This window comes from Macaca mulatta, chromosome 11, assembly GCF_049350105.2.
Source record: "Macaca mulatta isolate MMU2019108-1 chromosome 11, T2T-MMU8v2.0, whole genome shotgun sequence".
NCBI classification, from domain to species: Eukaryota; Metazoa; Chordata; class Mammalia; order Primates; family Cercopithecidae; genus Macaca; species Macaca mulatta.
Window position 1 is genome coordinate 46,324,713 of NC_133416.1, and position 13,864 is coordinate 46,338,576.

The 13,864-nt window shown below is 37.0% G+C and overlaps 1 pseudogene; it reads right to left on the bottom strand.

Annotated features, from left to right (window-relative positions):
* Positions 1-299: 299 nt before the first annotated feature.
* On the bottom strand, positions 300-1,229 carry LOC144332819 (large ribosomal subunit protein eL8 pseudogene; annotated as a pseudogene).
* Positions 1,230-13,864: the final 12,635 nt, after the last annotated feature.

Sequence of the window (13,864 nt, forward strand, 5' to 3'; positions counted from 1 at the left end):
TAGGTTTACAGAAAATTGAGTGGAAAGAACCAAGTTCTCATATACCCGCTCAACATTCTAGTTCCTCCTATTATTAATATCTTTCATTAGTGGTACATTTGTTACAACTGATAAAACGATGTTAATACATTATTTTTAACTGACGTCCATTAACATTAGTGTTAATTCTTTGTATTGTACAGGCATACATCATTTTTTGTACTTCACTTTATTGTGCTTCACAGATACTGCATTTTTTACAAATTGAGGGTTTCTGGCAACCCTGTGTCAAGCAAGTCTATTGGCACCATTTTTCCAACAGCCTGTGCTCACTTCATGTCTCTGTGTCAGGTTTTGGTAATTCTCCCAATATTTCAAAGCCTTTTCATTATTATTTTTTGAGAGTTTGTATTATTTTTAATTATTTTCACATACAGAAAACTCAACAGCATACATTTAATCCAGTTTGGTGGCAAGTTCTTTAGCCTTTGCCTTTTCCAGCATGGCAATGTAAACCACAGATGTGGGACCCAGCACATTGCCTTCCCCGTGATGGTGACTCTCATTATATTTCTCATTGTAATTGGTCCTGATAGCTTCCACCAGCTGAGCCAAAGCTCCTTTGTCTTCCGACTTAACGTGTGTGAAGGCAACAGTGGTGCAGGTCTTCCTGTGGACTAAGTGTCCCAGTCTTGCCTTCCCCTTGATAATGCAGTCAGGGACCCCCATTTTGTGACACACAGTAGGCAGGAAGACAACCAGCTCCATGGGATACAAGTCGTTTGCAGTCACCACCAGCTGAGTCTTCTTGTTCTCCACCAGCGTAGTGATAGTGTTAACTCCTGCTCAAAGGAAGGTGGTCTCTTAGTGGGGACGTCCCCTTTGCCAGCAGCTTTCTTCTTAGCCTGGGCCAACAGCCTCTGCTTCTTCTCTTGCTTTGCCTCTGGTCTGTACTCGGCCAGCTTAAGCAGTTGTGTCGCTGTTTGGCGCTCCAAGGCCTGTGTGAACTGGTTAATCACAGGAGGCACTTTTAGTGGGTTATAGAGGATAGCTCTTTGCCACTGCAAACTGATACAGCCGGGCCATTTGACAAAGCGGGTGAGGTCCCTTTTAGGCTGATGTCCTGTCCAATGCCAAAATTCTTAGGCCTTTTCTCAAACGGGATTCACACGTTTCTCGGCCTCCTGCTTCTTCCCAATAGCAGGGTCCGGAGTCACCTTCCTCCTCTTGGCCTTCTTTCATTTTGGCATCTTGGGCAGTGGAAGGAGTCATTATTATTACATGTGTTACACTGATCTGTGATCAGTGATCTTTGATGTTATTATTGTAATTGTTTGGGGGCTGCCACAAACCACATCAATATAAGACTGCAGGTTCAATCGGTAAATGTTGTGTGTTCTGACAGTTCCACTGACTGGTCACTCCCCCACATCTGTCCCTCTCTTCAGACCTCTCTGTTACCTGAGACACAACATTGAAATTACCCCAGTTGATAACCCTAAAATGGCTTCTAAGCATTCAAGTGAAATAATGAGTCTCATATCTCTCATTTTAAATCAAGAGCTAAAAATGCTTAAGTTTAGTGAGGAAGGCATGTTGGAAGCCAAGACAGGCCAAATGTTAAGCCTTCTGCACCAAATAGTTAGCCAAGTTATTAATGCAAAGAAAAAGTTCTTGAGGGAAATTGAAAGCACTACTCCAGTGAACACACAAATAGAAAGTGAAACAGTCTTATTGCTTCATATAAGCCTTATCGCATATATAGAGAAAGTTTCAATGGTCTGGCTAAAAGATCAAACCAGCCACAATACTATCTTAAGCCAAAGCCTAATCCAGAGCAAGACCCAAATTCCTTTTTAATTCTATGAAGGCTGAGAGAGGTGAGGAAGCTGCAGAGGAAAATTTGGAGGCTGGCAGAGGTTGGTTCATGAGGTTTAAGGAAAGAAACCATTTCTATAATGTAAAAGTGCAAGGCAAAGCAGCAAGTGTTGATGTAGAAGTCTCTGCAAGTTATCCAGATTTAACTAAGATAATTGATGAAGGTGGCTACACTAAACAACAGATTTTCAATGTAGATGAAACAGCTTTCTATTGGAAGATGTCATCTAGGACTTTCATAGCCAGAGAGAAGTCAATCCCTAGCTTCAAGACTTCAAAGGACAAGCTGACTGTCTTGTTAGGGACTAATGCAGCTGGTGACTTTAATTTGGAGTCAACATTCATCTACCATTTCAAAAATCCTAGGGCCCTTAAGAATTATACTAAATTGATTCTGCCTGTGTTCTGTAAATGGAACAAGAAAGCCTAGATGACAGCACATTGGTTTGCAGCATGGTTTACTGAATATTTTAGCCCACTATTGAGACCTACTAGTCAGAAAAAGGTTCTTTACACAGTATTACTGCTCACTGATAATGCACGTGATCACCCAAAAGCACCGGTGAAGATATACAAGGAGATTAATATTTTTATGCCTGTTAACACAAGATTCATTCTGAAACCCTGGATCAAGGAGTAATTTTGACTTTTAAGTCTTATTATTTAAGAAATACGTTTTGTAAGGCTATAGTTGTCATAGATAGTAATTCCTCAGATGAATCTAGGTAAAGTAAACTGAAAATCTTCTGGAAAGGATTCACCATTCTAGATGCCATTAAGGATATTCATGACTCATGGGAGGACGTCAAAATATTAACATCGACAGGACTTTGGATGATTTTCAGGAGTTTAAGGTTTCAGTGGGGGAGGTTACTGCAGATAAGGTAAAAATAGAAAAGAACTAAAATGTGAAGTGGAGCCTGAAGATGTGAGTGAATTGCTGCAATCTCATGATAAAAATTTAATGGATGAAGAGTTGCTTCTTATAGATAAGTAAAGACAGTGAAGATACTGTGAGCACTATTGAAAAGACAACAAAGGATTTATAATATTACATAAACTTAGTTGATAAAGCAGCAGCAGGGTTTGAGAGAATTGACTTCAATTTTGAAAGTTCTACCGTGGGTAAAAAACTATTGAATAGCATTACAAGGTACAGATAAATCTTTCATGAAAGGAAAAGTCATTGTGACAAACTTCATTGTTGTCTTATTTTAAGCAATTGCTACAGCCACCCTAACCTTCAGCAGCCACCAGTGTGATCAGTTGGCAGCCCTCAACACCAAGGCAAGACCCTCCACCAGGAAAAGGATCATAACATACTGAAGGGTCAGAGGACTGTTGACATTTTTTACCAATAGTTTTATTTATTTATTTGTTTGTTTGTTATTGTTTTTGCTTTACAGATGAAGTCTTGCTGTGTTGCACAGGCTGGTGCAGTGGCTATTCACAGGTGCAATCATAGCACATTGCATCCTTGAACACCTAGACTTCAAGCAATTTTCTGGAGAAACTGGGATTACAGGTATGTATCACTGTGCCCAGCAATAAAATATTTTTAAATTAAGGTATGTACATTTTTTTAGACATAATGCTTTTACACATTTAATAGACAATAGTATAGTGTAAAAATAATTTTTTTCAGAGACCAACTCACTTTCTTGGCCTCGAACTCCTAGACTCAAGTGATCCTCCCATCTCAGCCTCTTGAGTAGGAGTGGGAGTACAGATACTTGCCACAACATCCAGAAAAACATAAAATTTATTTATTCATTGATTTACTGTCACCCAGCTTGGAGCGGTGTGATCACGACTCACTGCAGCCTCAAACTCCCAGGCTCAAGCAGTTCTCCCACTTCAGCATCCCCTGCAGGCATCCCTCTATAGGTGGGACCGCAGGTGTGTGTCACCACACCCTGGTAATTTTTTTTGTTCTTTTTTAGAGATGGGTTTTTGCCATGTTGCCCAGGGTGGTCTCAAACTCCTGAGCTCAAGTAATCCACCCACCTCGGCCTCCCAAAGTGCTGAGATTACAGGCATGAGCCACTGCACCCAGCCAAACATAGCTTTTTTGTGTGTATGTGACAGAGTCTCACTCTTGTTGCCTAGGCTGGAGTGCAACGTCACCATCTTGGCTCACTGCAACTTCTACCTCCCGGGTTCAAGTGATTCTCCTGCCTCAGCCTCCCAAGTAGCTGGGATTACAGGCACCCTCCATGACGCCCAGCTAATTTTTCATAGTTTTTAGTAGAGACGGGGTTTCACCATGTTGGCCAGGCTGGTCTCCAACTCCTGGCCTCAAGTGGTCTGCCCGCCTCAGCCTCCCAAAGTTCTGGGATTACAAGCGTTAGCCACCATGCCCAGCCCAAATATAATATTTATATGCACTGGAAAACCAAAATATTTATGTGACTTACTTTATTACAATATTCACCTTATTATAGTGCTCTGGAACCAAACCCACAATATCTCTGAGGTATACCTTGTATGAATTTTGACAAATGTCCAATTACATGTATCCACATTACAGTGTGTGAAAGGAAAACAAATCTTGGGGCCCAAAAATCACTAAGCTAAAGGGAAAAGTCAAGCTGAGAACTGCTTAGAGCCAACCGGCCTCCCATTCTATTCAAAGTCACGCCTCTGCTAACTGAGATAAATGTATATCTGATTGCCTCCTTTGGAGAGGCTAATCAGAAACTCAAAAGAATGTAATCTTTTGTCTCTTATCTACCTATGACCTGGAAGTCCCCTCCTGGCTTTGAGTTGTTCTGGCTTTGCTTCAAGTTGTCCTGCCTTTCCAAGACAAGTTCATCTTACATATGTTGATTTACGTCTCATGTCTCCCTAAAATATATAAAACCAGACTGTGCTCTGACCACCTTGGGTACATGTCCTCAGGAACTCCTGAGGCTGGTGTCAGAGGTGCACGTCCTCAACCTTGGCGAAACAAACTTTCTAAATTAACTAAGACTTGTCTCAGATATTCAGGGCTCACAGTATCATATGGCACTGTTCTACTGCCTTAAAAATCCCCTGTACTCCCTCTATTTATCCTTCCCTTCTTTTCCCTGAACCCCTGTCAACCACTCATCTTTTTAAACTATCTATAGTTTTGCCTTTTCCAGAAAGTTACATTTTTAGAAGCAAAATATTTGTAAGTCACATCTTTGTTGAGAAACCCAAGTAGCCAGCTACTACAAACAAACAAACCAAAAATGCTGAAATACAGGAAATTCACTTTATAAATAGTAAAAGGGAGATGTCACTTAATATCACAAAGAGCAATAAGTGAAACTACTGATGTAGAGAGTATTGAATGAAATTACTCACGTGCAGAAAACAAAACAAATATTGACATCTGGGTGGCACATATATCATAGAGAAAGGTTTGATAATTTCATTTTGCTATCACAGAAATGTATGCCATTAGTGGAGAGATTTCCATTTTGTTGTGGAAAGTGCCTTTCAATATCTTCATGATGCAAGAGGTTTACCAGTGGAATAGAATAGGTTTACCAGGGCAGAACAGACATAGTTTCTTATTGGAAATCACAGCCACACTCCCAATTTTTCCCATTCTCAACACCTTGGTGGAATGGAAATGGAAATGAAAATAGGAGGACAGAAAAAAAGACAATTGAAACTGGCCAATCAGATTTTGAAAGGAACCAAATAGAGGTTTAGAAATGTAGCTATAATAATTAATATTAAAAACCCAGTGTATGGATTAAGTAGTAAATTTTACCTAGCTGAAGAAAGAAAGATGGACCTAGAAAATAGATCTAGAAGAATAACAGAATATAGCACAAAAAAGACAAAGGGATGAAATATAGTTAAAGAGATCTTAAGAGATGTGAAGGATAGAGTGAGAAGACCTTGTGTATGTTTCATTCAAGGGTCTAGAATGATTAGGGAGAATGAGAAAATTGTGGATTGATTTTTATTTATCTTGTTTATGATCTTTTGGCTTCCTGAATCTAAATATTGTATGTCTGCAATAATTCATGAAAATTATCATCCATTATCTTTTCAAATATTGCCTCTATTGGTAGTAATTTTTTCCAGTGTTTATTTGTTGGAAATATTTTCTTCTTTTTTTTCCCCCTTTCCCTTGAAAGACAGTTTCACTGAAATATAAAATTCAACATTTGACAGTTGATATGGTTTGGCTGTGTCCCCACCCAAATCTCATCTTGAGTTGTGATTCCCATAATCCCCACATGTCATGGGAGGTAATTGAATTATGGAGGCAGGTTTTTTCCATATGTACTTTTTTCCACTATCACACTATCTTGTGATAGTGAATAAGTCTCACAAGATCTGATGAATTTATAAAGGGCAGTTCCCTGCACATACTCTCTTGCCTGCTGCCGTGTAAGACATGTCTTTGCTCCTCCTTCACTTTCCACCATGATTGTGAGGCCTCCCGAGCCATGTGAAACTGCGAGCCCATTAAAGCTTTTTTTTTTGGTAAGTTACCCAGTCTCAGGTATTTCTTCATAGCAGTATGAAAATGGATTAATACAACAGTTATTTCTTCTCAGCATTTTGTAGATGTCATTCCAGTATCTTCTTTCCATTATTGCTCTTTGGGGCAGCTGCCAATGTAAGCATCACTCATTTGTAGGTGAGCTGGGCTTTCTTTCCTCTACTTTCAATATCATATTTTTGGGATGATATTACAAAAGAAACTCACTAAAGAAACTTAGGCGAGGAAAGTGATCTCAGAAATTTCTGTGTTGTGAGAGGAATGGTGAGCAAAGAAAGAAGTAAACATAATTAAAACAAAAAAAAAATCAAATGTGTATTTTTGGAATTTCAAAAGCCAGGATGGAATTAAATTCTAGTACCACATTCTCTAATTAAAATGCAGTTAAGTAGAAAATAATAACAAAAATATAATTTAAATAATTTCAAATATTTAGAAATTTAAAAACACTTCTAATAGAAATTTGAAAACATTATACTTAGAAGAGTAATGTAAGTAATATAAATACTACTTATCATAATTTATACAGGTAAATTTATTTTAAATTTAAATGTTTATTATAATGAAGAAAAGTTGAGAATTAATGACATAAGGATCTAATTTAACAAATTAGAAAAAGAACAACACAATAAACTCAAAGAAGTAACAGAAAAGATATGATAAATGTAAGACAAGACATAAATGAAAATAGAAGAGAAAATGTAGAATTTTAACAAAGACAAAATTGGAATGATTAACATAATTTTTTTTTTTTTTTTGAGACAGGGTCTCACTCTGTCACCGAGGCTGGAATGTAGGGGTGCAATCTCACCTCCCTGAAACCTCTGCCTCCTGGGTATAAGCGATTCTCATGCCTCAGCCTCCTGAGTACCTGGGACTACAGGCGTGTGACACCATGCCCGGCTAATTTTTTGTATTTTTAGTAGAGACGTAGTTTCACCATGTTGACCAAGCTGGTCTCAAACTCCTGACCTCAGGTGATCCACTTGCCTCAGCATCCCAAGGTTCTGGGATTACAGGCGTGAGCCACCGCGTCTGGCCTGATTAACATAATTGATAACCTCTAATAGAGAAGATAAAGGACACAACTTTAAAAATTGGGAATTAATAAACTAACAAAAATATATAGCAGATATATCTAAAATATTGTAAACAACTTAATGGTGTGAAATTTGAAATACTGAAATATAGGTAAGACAGATTAATCTTTAGAAAAATACAAGTTACCAATCTAAAATAGAACTCTATAAAATTATATGGCAAGAAATAGAACATCTGTATGACAATGTAGCAATAAAAAAAATCAAAATAAAATCACTAGATTGAAATAGTCCCATAAAGAAAACTTTATGCCCAGTTTTATGAGTTCTACCAATCATTTAAGGAACAAATAATTTTGATTTATAAATACATATTTTATTTTGTTTTTTTTTATTTTATACAGATAGTATAAAAAGGAAGAACACTCCCCAACTTCTTTAATAAAATTGGTATGAGCTTGATAGCAAATTCAGATGAGAATATCAAAAAAAAAAGAGAGAGAGAGAGAATTGATAAGCTGAATCTCCCTTCTGACTAAAGAATAATTCCTAAATGAGATAGCAAACTAAGTCCTACCATGTATAAGTAAGGGTGATACATCAAATTAAAGTTGGTTTATACAAGAATAGTTTTGTTTGATTAGAATATCTTTTAGAAAACTTACTATTATCATGATAGATGCAGAAAAAGCATTTTATTACATTTAGCAACCATTCTTGAGAAACGCTTTGCATGAAATAGAAAGAAACTTCCCTTAATTTTGTAAAAGATATCTTCACACATACAAACACAAAATACAGCATTTAGCAACCATTCTTGAGAAATGCTTTCCATGAAATAGAAAGAAACTTCCCTTAATTTTGGAAAAGATAGCTTCACACACACAGACACAAAATACATCAAGTATCATACTCAACAGTGATACATTGGAAGTATTCCCTTTAAAGTTAGAAATAAGAAAGGATGCACATGAATGGCATTTCTTTTCAACATTGTTCTGGAGGTCCTAGCCACTGTAATCAGGACATAAAAAGAAAGAAATCTATCAAGACTGGAAAGAAAAAAATAAAACTGTCATTACTTGGAGCTGATTGTTGATACTGAAAACATAAGGTAATCTTTAGACAAAGTATTAATATTAACAAGGTTGTCAGCTAGAAGTAATTGTTAAATAGTCAATTGCCTTTCTACCTGGTGGCAACATGTATGATAAAACAGTTAAAAATATTTACCAAGGAGAAAGAAATATATGACCTCAAAGAAAGACTCACATTTTATAGACATTTATCTGTGACAGAGATGGTCCAGGAGCTAAGCAAAGAATAGAGGAACTTTCCCATAAGTGGCTCTAGAAAAACTGTGAATGAGAAGAAAACATTTTAAAAATGCGTGAAATTGGACCCCTATTTCACATCATACTAAAAAATAATAACAAATCCATAATATAAAAGGCAAAATTATGAACATTTTAGGTGAAAAGAGATAGTATTCATGATATCAAATAGAGAAGATTTTAAAAATAAGACTCTAAATAGTAGTAATCAGAAAGGAAAACGTTGATAAATTAAGCTACATTACAATTATGAACTTCTGTCCATCGAAACACACCATCAGTTTATCTACCTTTATCTCAAAATAAAATTTTTAAAGTTTTGCTAAGTTAAATTTTAAAAACCCCACAATATCAAAAGGGAAGATAAGCAAAACCTTGGAGAAAGTTATTTGTTTACATAAAACGGACAATGAATTAGAATACAGAAAACATATTCTTACAAATTACTTAGAAAAAGCCAGAATATTATACATAGAAAAATGATCAAAAGATATGAGTAAGTCTTAAATAACGTCAATCTGGAAACATCTTAAATATAATTGAGAGTCAAATAAATAAATAAATTATGGTACACTAGGGTGTTGTAGAGAAATTTTTAAAAATGAACTACAGCCTTAGGTATGAGTAAAAGTTTCAAAAGATGATGTTAATTTAAAAAATAGAATGTTATGGTAAAATACACTCAGAGTTTCTGTCAGTAAATATTTTTCTTATTTTGTTGTTTTTGAACTGCCTCATGGACTTTATGTTGTATAGAAGTTAAGATGTTTATGTACAGCCAGGTGCAGTGGCTCACGCCTGTAATCCCAGCACTTTGGGAGGCTGAGGCAGGAGAATCTCTTGAACCCGGGAGGTGGAGATTGCAGTGAGCGGAGATCACACCACTGCACTCCAGCCTGGGTGACAGTGCAAGACTCCATCTCAAAAAAAAAAAAAAAAAGATGTTTATGTACTTGAATTTACTACTCTCTTTTCTTTACTTTCTCTAAACATTTTTCCCCTATACTTCAAATTGTTGAGTCTGGAATTGTTGGCTGTTCTTTTTATTGATTTAATTATAAAACCACTGCACATGATTCTTTGAAAATTTAATTGTGTATATTACCTAGAGTAGTGTCATGTACATAAGGCACTGAATAAGTATTACTAAAAAAAAAAAAAAAAAAAAAAAAAAAAAAAAACTCTTTCAAATTCATATTCCAGTTTTACTCTTTTCCATTTGAAGTTGTCTAAATATTTTTTTTTTAACTCAAAACTTAAAATCAGATTTGCTTTGGCACATCTCACTAGTGAATAAAGCTAATGCAGAATGAAGTTTTAATCATAACATATATAATTCTTAATATTTCATTAACAGGTTTCAAGCATTAAAAATAAGTCCCTGGTAGAGTAGTAGTTGCTTCCTGAAGAGTTGAGAGATAACACAGACATTTGAACCTTTGTATTCGTAAAAAACTCTTTTGTTCAGTCCAGAAGCTCTAAAGTTTCCAGGTACCAATCAAAAGGGGTGTTTTCCATCCCTGAATGGCAGCTGAATACATGTCATTCACAACAAAAGGAGAGTTTCAATGTGTTCAGGTGGGAGATAAAACAGCCTTTTCAGAAATGAACAGAAGTGCCTACCATTTGGAGGTCAATTAATTTAATCTGTTACCAGAAGTCTGTTTCTTTCTTGTTTTCTATTTTAAGCCATATTTCACAACAATTTTCACAAGAATAACTAAAGTCAGCCATTTGTTTTCTGTACCCTTGATTGTATGTCTTAATTCCTATAATTACTCATAAAAATCCATGGTTTGCTATTTTCAGCTGCATAAGAAGTTAGTGATATTATTTCTTAGAGTTTTGTTATTAAAATTAAATGAATACACTAAATGCATGTAGTTATTAAAAAAAAAATCTTCCAGGCAATAAGACTTACAAGTAAAACTATAAGGGAACTGTGCATAAGATATAACTAAGAACTAAATAATGAAAGACATTTTCCAAATTGTTATAGAGAATCAGTGTAGAATGGAATGGGGAAGTGGAACTATGATTTCTAAGCTGATACTCTACAAAATTTTTTTCAATTCAAGAGAACTTCATGGAAAGAATCAGACTCAGTTTTGTAAAGAGATAGTTGACATTTGCACACATAGATACAAGGGAAAACTTCAACCTGCAGTATAACCAAAAAGTACGAAGTGTGTTGCTTTATGTGTGATTGAAGGAGGAAATGGAATGCTGGCTGGGGACTATAAAAAGATGTTATTAGGCCAGACGCAGTGGCTCATGCCTGAAATCCCAGCACTTTGGGAGGCCGAGGCAGGCAGATTCTGAGGTCAGGAGATCGAGACCATCCTGGCCAACATGATGAAACCCTGTCTCTACTAAAAATACAAGAAGTAGCTGGGTGTGCACCTATAATCCCAGGTACTCAGGAGGCTGAGGTGGGAGAATCTTTTGAAACTGAGAGGCGGATATTAAATTGAGCCGAGATCATGCCATTGCACTCCAGCCTGGGCAACAGGGCGAGACTTCATCTCAAAAAAAGAAAAAGAAAAAATGTTACTGATGAATCATGGGTGCTCGTTAGACAGAACAGGAAACAATAGTTACCCGAAGCCTGAGGTCAAAACCAAGATCAGAATCTGAACTGTCTGACCCAAATTGGATGATATCTGGGGAGACAAATCTGATTATGTCAAAACTTCTTTTATAATTCATCACTATCTTAAGATAAAGTACAAACCCCTTAACAAAGTCCTGTGGGGCCCTCTATGTTACGGACACAAGTTTCCTTTCCATATGTATTCATCTTCTAATTTTAAGAAAACCCACACTGCAGCCATTCCAAACTTGCCCCATGCCTTTTCCATGCTATGCTCTTTTATTCCTTCATATCTGTCTTGCATAGTTTGTACTGTCTTTTCTCCTTCTCAGCTAACCACCTTGCAAACTTCTATTTATCAAATCCAACTTCAATGACTCCACTTAGGAGGTTTTTGCTATTCGGCTAGGAGTGGTATTTCCTCTTCCATGATTTTGTGACATTGTTCATTCTGATATTAATTACTTATTTATGGGTTCCCTTCCCTCTCTACTTGGAGCTACTCAAAGACCATATCCAGTTCATGTTTATTTTTGTGTTTGGTTTCAAGTCATATGATAGAAAGATCTCTGTATTTACAGTCATAATACTTCACTTTCAAAACTAAGGATCTGAGAAATTGGATTAATTCATGAGAAGTTATATTTATCATTTGGATTCTCCAGAAGTAAATCTCAAAGGCAGGCCTTCATGTCCTCTGCTAGTCCAGTGGTACATGCCCTCCTCATTATAAAAATCTAATTTGGGCCGGGCGCGGTGGCTCAAGCCTGTAATCCCAGCACTTTGGGAGGCCGAGGCGGGTGGATCACAAGGTCAAGAGATCGAGACCACAGTGAAACCCCGTCTCTACTAAAAATACAAAAAATTAGCCGGGCGCGGTGGCGGGCGCCTGTAGTCCTAGCTACTCAGGAGGCTGAGGCAGGAGAATGGCGTGAACCCAGGAGGTGGAGCTTGCAGTGAGCCGAGATCGCGCCACTGCACTCCAGCCTGGGCAACAGCGTGAGACTCCGTCTCAAAAAAAAAAAAAAAAAAAAAAAAAATCTAATTTGATTTGATGCTATCAGTAAAATTTGATAGTGACATTGTAATTTATGATTTATTCTTAAGACTTTCTATTGATATTCAGCTTTATAAAAGTTATTATTTCTTCCAGTACTGTAATGTGTAAATTATTTGAGAATATTTAATAATGCTTATAAAAGACAAGAGAACAAGTGGTAAGGGTGAAACTCATAAAAAGCATAGAGTATACACAGTAATTAAACTATGAGCTTATGATTTAGAGGTGAAGCACACAGAATGTGTTAAGGATAGATAATGAGTAAACAGTAGCATGTAAAGACAGGAAAAATCATAACATGAAAATATCAAGAGTAAATTAGTAGTCTCTAAGACCTGCCAAAGATAGTTAGTAAAAATATGGTGGGAAAATGTTACTTAAAGATAGAAAGACATATAAAGACCAATTCATGATCATGATATAGCTGGGCCATGAGAACATATGATCCTATTCTGGTCCCACATGCTCTTTTTTTTATTTTATTTTGTGACAGAGTCTCAGTCTGTCACCCAGGCTGGAGTGCAGTGGCGCGATCTCAGCTCATTGCAACCTCCACCTCCCTGGTTCAAGTGATTCTCCTGCCTCAGCCTCCCGATTACCTGGGATTACAGGTGCGTGCCACAACGCCCAGCTAATTTTTGTATTTTTAGTAGAGATGGGGTTTCACCATGTTGGCCAGGACGGTCTCCATCTCCTAACCTTGTGATCCACTTGCCTTGGCATCCCAAAGTGCTGGGATTACAGGCGTGAGCCAATGCGCCCAGCCCCACATGCTGTTAACTCAAGAAACACAGATAAAAACCAGGCTCAGCAGGCTAATAGGTCTGGTGCACTTGCCCCTGCATTTTCTAATAGATCAAGTGTGTATTGGCCCTGAACATCTCCCACTGGTGGGCTGCTTACTCAAGTCTAAACTATGATCCTCATAGACACGTCAAAAGCTGGGAAACTTGATGCAGCAAAGAGAGAGACAGGACATATGAATTCTGCATAAGGGATTCAGGTTAGTGTGGTACCCCCACTTATAACCTGTTCTAAGTGTGTTAACCCACTCCATCTCTTTTCCCAGGTTTTGTCACACTGTGTGATTTAATAAACTGTAATTTGAGCATCTTTATTGTGTCTGTGAACCTTTCTGTTCCAGGACCTCTGGGCTCCCTTGTCTGGTAGTATACTTAGAGGATACCATTGCACCAAAGTAATTCTCTATGTGACAAGTAGAACAATAGGCTCTATTGAACCATTTTGATTCATGTAGCTCAAGTGAAATGACTAAATGAAAGAATAAATGACACAAACCAAGAAGATAACGTTTTCAATCAAGAACAAACATTTTATGCTAGCTAAATAATCACAAAACATTTTTAAAAATTCATTGTAATTAAGGAAATAATTATCCAATTTAAAACTAAGAGCTATAGGCCCCACTGCAAACATTCAAGAGGGGTGATAGAATGGAGTTGGTGAAATCCTGACCTGGGAGGCAGA